The sequence below is a fragment of the Asparagus officinalis genome, chromosome 2 (assembly GCF_001876935.1).
Source record: "Asparagus officinalis chromosome 2, Aspof.V1, whole genome shotgun sequence".
Lineage (NCBI taxonomy): Eukaryota > Viridiplantae > Streptophyta > Magnoliopsida > Asparagales > Asparagaceae > Asparagus > Asparagus officinalis.
The window spans coordinates 61,592,595-61,603,498 of NC_033795.1; positions in this window are offsets into that span (position 1 = coordinate 61,592,595).

The window sequence follows — 10,904 nt, forward strand, 5'->3', positions numbered from 1 at the left end:
AAAGCAGCCGATATCTAAATAAGTTCGATACTCCCTCGGCTTCTTTCTGTGTGAAAGTACTAGAAATCTGTCGAAGCCCTCGATGAATGTTAGCCACCATCACCGGAAGAAGCGAAAGTTCCTTTTTGTAGGCAAGTTGAACCGCTGGGTAGAGCACTTCCAATGGCAAAGTGTCACCGGACTGATACGGGACCACGCATTTCTTTAGCCAGATAGTGAGGTAACCTGCAAGAAGGGTCATCGGCTGAATCGGTGCGGTCGCATGCCATAAGAATGATTTAAACTTGGTCCCTGCAGGAAAGCCACTCTCAGGACTGCTAATGGTATAGGAATGAGCGTCAATCTTCTTCAGTAGACTATTAACCCCTGAAGGAGTGAGTGGTGCCAGCTCACAAATAGCCTCGCCAGAATTGCTCTCTAGATTTCTGAACAAATAAGACGCGAACTGCTTCAGGCTCACATGTGATTTAGTCCTCTTCGCTAAAGGCTCAGACTGCGCCAAAGCAATATGGTAGTGACATGTGAGATCCCATAAAGTCTCATAGCGGTCGGGCATACGGTCCTTCTGCTGACTCAATTCATGGTTGGAAGGAAAGTACTCCTGATATAACATCTGACCCATGGGCAAACCAGAAATTTTGTGCATCTCATGGAGAGCCAAGCCCAACTCTCCGTGCCTAGTCAGAAAAGTGTTCGAATCCGGGTTATAGAGCTCGCACAAAGCAAAGAAATGCTTGGCGCTGACGGGTAAGCCATACATGGTGGAACGAATAGCTGCATATAGACCACAAGCGTACAACTCCTCGCTCCATCGGCTTAAGACGTATTTCTTCATGTGAGTTCACCAAAGCTTGTCTAAAGAATGGACCCAGCCATAAAATCTATGATGCGTCGCAGGCATCTCCCGTCCTAAGTCAGCGAGGCGATTCCTCAAAGTAGAGGCAGAGGCAAAAAACTCGTTACGTAGCGGTGTATCTAGTCCCAGTACTCCAGGACGCAATCCAATGATATGATTCCTGCTCGAACCAGGAGCTGCCTGATGAGTGATATAGCCACAGTGAACGCTATCATGCTCCTCCATCAAGCGCCACGACATCTCCCGTTTAGCAGCCTGACGCCTGAGCTTAGTCAACGAACGGTGTCGAGGAATCTTCGGCAAATATATGAAACCACCGGTATTCTTATGAAGCCACTGCTCGGCATCAATGAACACTGCATCAGGATCTCTGACAGAATCGACAAATAAAAAGTCAGTCTTCCTGAGAGACTGAACAGAACTGGCATCCTTCACGAAAGGCGCATCTGTAATCAACTGTCGAAGAGCTCGATGTCCACCTTCCTTCACCACTTGGGCAACCTCTATCGACGTGCCCAGAACAAACTGAAGAGTAAGTGGAATGGGTGAAAAATCATCGGACGTCGAGTAATACTCGTCACGACGTCCGTTCACCGCATGAGATGAAAATGCTCCGGAAGGATACTCCACTGAAAACAAGCAATTAAACGTTTGTTAATTCCAGTTATAAAAGGAAATTGAACTCATCTTACAAATGGGTAAGATAGAGTCATTGCCTTATAAAGGGTGAGACGATTTGGCCACATTGTGCATTCATAAGATAGGGTATATCGACGATATATCCCTGCCTTATAAAGAACAATGCAGCTTCAAATCGCCCCCTTTATTTTGAGATATGGTTTTGACCAAGCAAAACCTATCTTTAAAGCATCGATCCTCACCAAGGAGAATCAAGGCTCTTCCCGATTGCCTCACCAAGGAGAATAACGTGGGGAAAAAGGACCATTTTGCAAATTTCCAGAAAAAAGGACTAATTTGTAAATTTCCAAATATGTCAAAAATAGCTCACCAGCGTACGAGGGAAGCACGCCATCAGCCGATGCAGTAGGGGAGCGACCTCTTGGGACACGCGACATGATGATCTGCAAAATAAATCAGGGGGGTCAGATCCAGAAAAAATTTCCCTTTTTATTACAATTCAACCCCCCTGAAAGATGAGCTCGAGGCGCCAAATCATAATCCTAACCCTCATATGCAATCCCACAAATTCATAAATTGAATTAAGCATGAAATATCCTAAAATTATGGAGGATATACCTGAAAGAAAGCTCGAGGATCCGACAAAAATCAGATCTTGAAAGAGGCTCGAACCACGTGCTCGAGGGGCCTGAGAGAAATTTTTATATGGAGATTTTTGAAGGATTTTTCAGTCTAAGATCCAAAGGAAGGCTAGATCTAAGACAAATATGAGGATTTGAGGGAGAAAGGATGCACGAGGGAAGAGAAATCAAGAAAATTGGACAAAAGGGGGGCCGGCCCTAGGAGGAGGAAAAGAAAGAAAAAAGAACCCCTTTTATAATGTGAACAAGACCTGAACCAGACCGGACCAGGTTGAACCAGACCAGACCAGTCCAAATCAGCTCAAAAGAGGCTGAACCAGTCTTGAACCAGTTCTGAACCAGCCTTGAACCAGTTTGAACCAGTCTTGAACCAGGTTGAACCAGTTTGAACCAGATTTGAACCAGATTCGAACCAGAATTCAAATTGAAGCTGAACCGAGCATCGAAACAACTTGAAATCGACCAAGGGTTCAGTCCTTTGTTTATTCTTTCCTCTCCCACACATTCGGAAGGGTCGGAAGATTTTTTTTGAGCCTAATTACTGCTTTTTTGGGTCATTATCAGGCCGGTTCAGTTCATTATCGAGCCGGTTCAGCTCATTCGGACATGAACAATACTCCAATAAGGTATACGAGTATAAACTATTCCCTATTTTTGGTTGAGAAGTTTCTGGAGAATATTTTTCTAAAAATATTCTTAAGGATAACTCAACAACACTACGCCGGACAATGCGTCGCAAATAAAGACTCAACGCCAACAATCGAGGGTCAGTTCTATGTTGAACCAACAAACACGAGCTAAAGATCAGAAAATCAGGAATCGACTTCAAGTTTAAAATTCCGACAACGGTCAGACAATAAATGCAGCACCGGAACCCTTGCAGACATTCGACAAAGCACTGAATAGCCTGAAGGATTGAAGGAATCAAGAACAGAAGTCATTCCAAAGTCCCGTTACACCATAAACATGCTTCCCAAATTCCTTGGAAATAAAACAGAAGATGCATATAAAGGAGGCTGAAATACTTTGGAGGGGGTATCTGTAGGCGTATAAAACTGCCTATAGGTCCCTGAACACAGCTCGGCACGGTGATTCGACAAACCAACGAACCATCGGGTGACGTATCTAAACACGAACGTCAGTCCACAACATCGAAGCCAAGTGACACGCAACGAAGCGGATTAACGAGGCGACGAGGTTAACGAATCGCACGCAAGTAACGGAATGCATCCATTCGCGTGCGGGATCAAGCCAACGGTTCGAGGAGTCAACGAGTCATTCAACCATAGAATGGATTCGAACTCAAACACCAAGGCGGATTTACTGCCAAATCGAGTCATTCAACCATAGAATGGATTCGAACTCAAACACCAAGGCGGATTTACTGCCAAATCGGGATCCAGACTTCCAATCAGAGTCCAGATAACCAATAAAACTTGGATAAACCGCGAAACCATAAAACCGGACAACGGACAACACGGCACAACACCTGGAGGACTCGGCCAAAACCGAGCTACCTCTAGGTGGCTCGGTGAAAACCGAGCCACCTCCAGGCCGGCCCAGATCTGTGCCAAGGCACAGATCTGAGAGCCTATAAATATGAGGGCATGGTTCATTTTTGAAACTCGGTGGCCGATCCACCAAGGTGGTCGGCCACCTGTGCCAAGGCACAGTTTTGAGTGCCTATAAATAGGCTATGGGGGCTCATTTGTGAAGGGTTGGAATTTTTGACGGCGAAGCTCTGCTGAATTGAGATCTGAACCTTGGAGATTTCAAGCTTTGAAGACTTGCTCTTTCAGATCCGGTGCTCGGCGATCGTCCACGTCAAATAAGGCAGGAGTTCGAGAGGGATCGGATCTGAGATCTACACGGTTATCCTCCGGATCAAAGCTTGGCCTTTGATCCTGAGAAGGCTACTATTTCCTTGGTGAAATAGTACCCCCCGGCTGTTATTTCCTTCGTGAGATAACACCCGTTATACCATGTAGATTCGACCGGATCTAGATCGCGCGGTGGTCCACGGATTAACCCCGGCGCAGGCGAAGAACCCACAAAAGCGAGTGACCACAAAATAGGAGCTCGTGATTCGTTCGAAAAAGGAAAGTTGTAATCTTTTTATTTTTTTCTTTGATTTTGTTGTAACCGGATCTTATAAAAAGACCGGATCTTTTGTAATTGAAAAACAGTTACTTGAGAGAACAATGAATTCAATGAAGAAAGCAATTTTTCTCGCGAACAGGATCGTCATCCAAGAAGAAAGCAAAGGGGAAAGGGAAATCTTGTTGTGGAGCCGCAGCAATTCAAGAAGAAAATGATGAAAGAATCCCCGCTTTCCCACTCTCCGAAGATGAGCAAGAAGTCTTTGCAACCAACGGAGAACCGGTCTTTGCTACTCGGAGTGGAAACGAATATCATTTCAACTATCCGAACACCTCCGAGCAGTTAGCTAAACAGGGGGTAACCAAAACCGTTCCCTCCAAGACATTAACAGAAACAGGAGTGGTCACAACTCCCTCAGTACCTGTTGAAAAGACTCAACAAAAGCTAAAGGAGAAAGAACCCTTACACTAAGAAGATCAGAACCCGAAGTAGTCTCGATTCAATCAACCAATTAGAAGAGATAAACTGGGGAGCTCGAACACTCCGCACCGCTTCGATATAATGACACAGTTAGCTAATATACCGGCCAGAATAACTCTATACGAGCTGCTACGTCTTTTGAAAGACACAAGGGAAGCATTGTAAGAAGCCTTGGTGAATTCTGACGTTTTCTTGACTCAGATCAAGCCATCCTCTGAAGAACCAGAGCCGTCAGTCCAACATTGCAACCTCACGGCACACCATTTTCTTTACATTTCTTTCACCAAAGAGGACATTCAGATGAAGAATTCAAAGCATGACCGACCCTTGTATTTCACCGGGCACATTGGCTCTAGCGTGGTCAACCGGATCCAAGTCGATCTGGGTTCCGTTGTTAGCATCATGCCACTCCGATTGATGTATAATCTCAGAATACCGGCTAGTAAGCTAACCTCCACGGGCACTACGATCTACGGATTCAACACCAGTAGGTCCAGACCACTAGGTAAAATCCGAATAAAGTGCCAAATCGGAGACTTGAAGTCGGAAGTCACATGTTATGTGATCGACACTAAGACTTCCTATAACTTACTGTTGGGTTGACCATGGATCCATGGTAACGTTATAGTCCCTTCCACCCTCCATCAGTGCCTTAAATAGGTAGACACTAATAATGAGGTTAAGACGGTGGTCACGGATAAGCAGCTGTTTAAGGGGTAGGAAAATTATTTTACCGACTCCCTTCTCTACGGGGCTGAATCCGATATTGAACCATCGGTCCAAGGTACAGACAACAGAGAAGAAGCTGACACCGAAGCTGGATTTGATTATAATGGTAGTTTTGTACTTAATGATATTGTACCTATTGTAATCAATCTTAACGATGGAGAGTCATCGGATAGTAGTTGTAATTGGCAACTTGCCGAAGAAATAGCAATAAATAATGATTTAGAGTACTCATTGTGTCTTGATAACATCATGAAAGGGTTATATGATGACCCCGACTTGTATATACCACTTCAATCATGTTGCATGACAAAGAAGCATGTTCAGGATTCGTTCGGAATGACACTTGTTGTCCCCGCAAAGGCAGGGGGTGAAAAGAAAGTCGTTTATGGTAAAGGGAAGGAGTTTTCAGCACCAGATCACTTCTTGAGAGAAGATGACGATGATGATAAACCCACCCCTTATTTATTCAGATATGACACAAAAGCACGTAATCTCATGAAAAGATATGGATATGACTTCGCACTCGGAGAGGGTCTTTGTTTTGGTCGAGGTCTGCGAGTTTCACCTAGTATGGGGAAATGTTCAAAAGGAAAATCCGATAATTATTATAGCTACAGAAGAGGTTTAGGCTATGTCTCCTCGTCCGAAGATGAGTGCTGCTGGCAAGTCATCGATCAAATAGCTAATAAAGTTAAAGACGAATATTCTTCTGTTTCTTTATCCTGGGACTCTGATGCTAGTCTTGGGGAAATGTTCAAAAGACTGATGTAGAACATGACTACAATTGACTCTGCCACCGTTGAAGAAGACAATCATATACCAACTTGGGAAGACCCCAAGGTTCATCACCTGAATATGCAGTACGATGATGGATTCAAACAAAGGGAACTCCCTACCAAGGATCAAGTAATTCAGGTAAATATGGGTGACGAGGATAACCCGAAACCAATATTCATTAGCGATAGTCTCCCACCAAATGAGAAAAAGAGCTAATTGCCCTCATTAGGGAGTACATTGATGTTTTTGCTTGGAACTACGAGGATATGTCAGGGCGCGATCCAAATGTGGTAGTGCATCGCCTTAATATTAAACCGGATATCAAACCTGTCAAACAACAACAAAGACAATTTCATCCGCAAATTGTGGAGGCAATCAAGTCTGAAGTTAAAAAGCTTATTAACTCGGGTTTCATCAGGGAAGAACAACATCCTGAATGGATTGCCAACATTGTCCCGGTCCTTAAGAAGAACGAGAAAATCAGAATCTGTATCGACTTCAGAGAACTTAACATTGCCTGCCCGAAGGATGATTTTCCTCTTCCCATAACGGATGTTATCATCGATAATACATGTAGGTTCAAGAGAATGTACTTCATGGATTGATTTTCTGGTTACAATCAAATAAAGATTCACCCAGATGATGAAAAACATATCGCGTTCAGAACACCCCTCTGTGTTTTTTGCTACACGGTTATGCCATTCGGTTTAAAAAATGCAGGTGCCACATACCAGAGAGCTATGTCAAAGATTTTCTAGGAGCATCTTCGGAAGACTGTCGAATGCTACGTGAATGGCCTAGTTGTGAAAAGCCATGATAAAAATGATCACATCAAAGACTTGAAGATGATGTTTGACCTGATGCGGACTCATCAACTGAAGATGAATCCTACCAAATCTTTCCTCGGAATGTCCAGCGGTAAATTCCTTGGATTCGTCGTCACCACCAAGGGTATTCACATTGACCCTGATAAAGTGAAGGCAATTAATGAGTTGCAACCCCTAGGAAACCTTAAGGAACTCAGAGGATTGCAAGGACAATTAGCTTATATCCGTCGATTCATCTCAAACCTTTCGAGGAAATGCCAACCATTCTCTAGGCTCACAAAGAAGGGCGTATCATTCGTTTGGGACCACACTTGTCAAAAAGCATTTGAGGATATCAAAGAATACCTCTCAAAACCTCCTGTACTCGTTGCACCAAAATTAGGCAAACCGTTCTTAATATATGTCAAGGCGACAAGCCACTAAGTTCATTACTTGCACAAGACGACGACAATGGTCATGAACATGCAGTATATTACTTGAACCAGACCCTTGTGGGCGCCGAATCCCGATATCTAATGATTGAGAGGGAGTGTCTCACCTTGGTATTCGCAATTCAAAAGATGCGGCATTACTTAGTTGGATAGACTATTTACGTCATCTCCAACGTTAACCCAGTCCGAGTATTCATGACGCAGCCAGCTTTCATGAATTGGTGTTTAGCAAAATGGGCCCTGCTTCTGTCCTAGTATGATCTGCACTTCAACCAACATAAATCGGTCAAAGGACATGCTATTTTTGATCTACTGGTAGCTAACCCAACTACGGCTACCGCCAAAGTATACGACGATCTGCTAGATGAAACCCACGAAGCCAACGTGACTTCCCATCAACAGGTGTAGCATTTGTACTTCAATGGTGCTTCTCGAGCAACTAATGTAGCAAGTGCTCCTGGACGTTCTAAGATCTCCTCTGGAGTCGGAGTTGTCTTAGTTATCCCGGGAAAACATGTGATGCCTCGAGCATACTCACTGACCGAGCCGTGCTCAAATAACGTAGCCGAGTATAACACACCGCTTATTGAACTCAGCTTTGCTAAAGAGCTGGAGGTCGAGTACCTTAAAGCTTTCGGTGACTCTCAACTGGTTGTTAAACATGTTCAAAGGGAGTATGAGGTCAGAAAATAGGATTTGATACCATACCATAGGATGACCGTTGATATGGCGGAATTGTTTGAAGGATTCTTCATCGAATACATTCTACACTTACAGAACACCTACGCGGATGCATTAGCAGTATCTCTGGCACAGCCTCCCGAAACGGAACAATTCATTATGGTGAGAACTCACCAGCTCTTCGTACCAATCTACGATGTAGACGACGGAGAAGAGGATATTAAAGAAGTGCATTCAACCTAAGTTGAGTTCGAATCCCGAGACTAACGCTTCCCTATCATAGACTACGTCCTACACGAGATTTTACCAGAAGACGTAAAGGATAGAGACTCAATCCGACGAAGAGCATCGAGATTCTTCTATAACACGAAGAGTCGAACGCTGTATCGTCGGGGGTACGATGGTTTATTACTACGTTGCTTATCAACTAAAGAGGCAGAAGAAGTCCTTAAGGAGACGCACGAAGGGGTTTGTGACGCACACCAACTTGGCCCCAAACTTTACGACCACATTTGAAGGATAGGATATTTCTGGCCCACTATGATCAAAGATGTAGTCGCATATGCCCGAAAGTGTTACACGTGTCATGTACACACGAATTATTTGCACCAACCCCCAGAGCATCTACACCCTTCGGCTACATCATGGCCTTTCGAAAATTGGGGAATGGATATCGTGGGTCCTATATTTCCCCTGTCAGTCAAAGGCGACCGATTCATCCTGGCAATTATCGATTACTTCTCCAAATGGGCTGAAACGATTCCGCTCAAATAAGTTAAGACGAGCAACATCGTAGCTTTCATGAAACACCATATTATCTATCGGTATGGTGTCCCAAGATGAATCATACATGACAACGGTCATCAGTTTGTTAGTAATGCCTTCATCAAATTTTGCGAGAAGTTCAAAATTCAAGACGTCTCGTCGACAGCTTACAATCCCACAGCGAAAGGATTAGCTGAAGCCTTTAACAAGACTATCATAAAACTTTTGTCAAAACTCGTGAAGACTAATAAACGAGATTGGGACGATAAACTCGGTGAAGCTCTATAGGCCTATCGCACACAGTTCGCATGCCTACTGGAGCAACCCCGTATTCTCTAGTATATGGGAGTGAAGCAGTTCTTCCATTGGAAATTCAAATTCTATCTCTTCGGATCGCTCTTGCAACGGAGATGATGACTGAAGAACAACATAAAAAACGTCTCGAAGAACTAGAGGTGCTTGATGAAAAGTGCTTATAAGCCCAACAGCACATTGAATTCTATCAATCTAGAATTTCCCGAGCTTTTGACAAAAAGGTTCGACAATGGAGTTTTAGAGAAGGGGACTTGGTCTTAGCTGTCCGATGACCAATGATCCTCAGTTCCAAGAAGAAAGGTAAGTTTGAACGCAAATGAGAGGGACCATTTGTGGTAGAGATAGTCTATTCGAACGGCGCATAACACCTTATCACCAAGGAAGATGCCCGGCTCATGATACCGATAAACGGAAAATTCTTGAAAAAGTACTACCCTTAGTACATTCAGGATAACCCATGTATTGGGAAGTTTCTGGAAGAATACTACGTGTAGGATTCTTAGGGATAACCCGGTTACTACAAAAGTGATAGACAAAAGATCCACACTTGGACTCTGAATGTTTTAAATGTTGGAACGTATTTTATTGTTGGTATCAGATTCACCAACACTCATGAATTCTTTTACTGAGATGAGATTCAACCATTTTGACAGATCAATCTTTCCTCACAAAATCCCCTACTGATCAAATCAATCGACGGTGGGTCCACTCAAAACCTTTATTCGCCGATTTTTGGTAATTTTCAAACTTGACATGTTAAGTCCTGATCACTTAACATCAAAATCTTCCATCGAGTGGCTAGTACAAATTGGCATTTTTATTAGTATCTGTATTTTACTCCCACTACTTTATTGGTCAAACCTATAAAAGTTAGGGCCAAAGCCAAAATCCCCTCTCGATTCCTTCCATGAACGAGAGGTCCTCCTTCAATTTGAGCAATCAAACCTATAAAAGTTAGGATTACCTCCAACCCCACTTGGTCAAACCTGCAGATAGTTAGGGCCAAGATTGGATTACCGCTTTCGATAAACAAGAGATTACCACCTTTTTTTATTTCAGCCAAACCTATAAAAGTTAGGGTCGAAAACGGAATTTCACCTCAATAAATGAGGGATTCTTTTCTTGGATTTAGAAACCAATCCTATAAAAGTTAGGTTTGCTTGAATCTTTCCGATTCTCGGAGTAGGGATCCCACTCCTAGTTTCATCTTTCCGGATTCTGGGGGTGGAGATCCTACCTCGAGTTTCCTTTGTAACTGGAGATAGAATATAAAATTCTTCCTCTTTAATTTTAGGAGATGGAATATAAAATTATTCCTCTCCCGTTTTGGGTTCGTCTTTACCATAAACAAGACCTGGGGACAGAATATAAAATTCTTCCTCTCCAGTATCGGGTTTGTCTTTTACCCTAAGAAAAAGACACAATTCCTGACTTCAAATATGTACACTTCATACACGGGGGATTTTATCTCGATCCCTAATTAGAGATAAGTCAGCGCCTAGCACGCGTTGTTGGGTAGTCTATTCCCTTGAGAAAGAAGAAACCTACATATTCAATATCGTAGCACTAAAAGAGTTAACTCTCTTAGCATAACGTTACATGCGGAACGGACTTAAACAAATCACATGCTAGCCCAACTCAAACGGTAGTCGGAAAAGGCTCA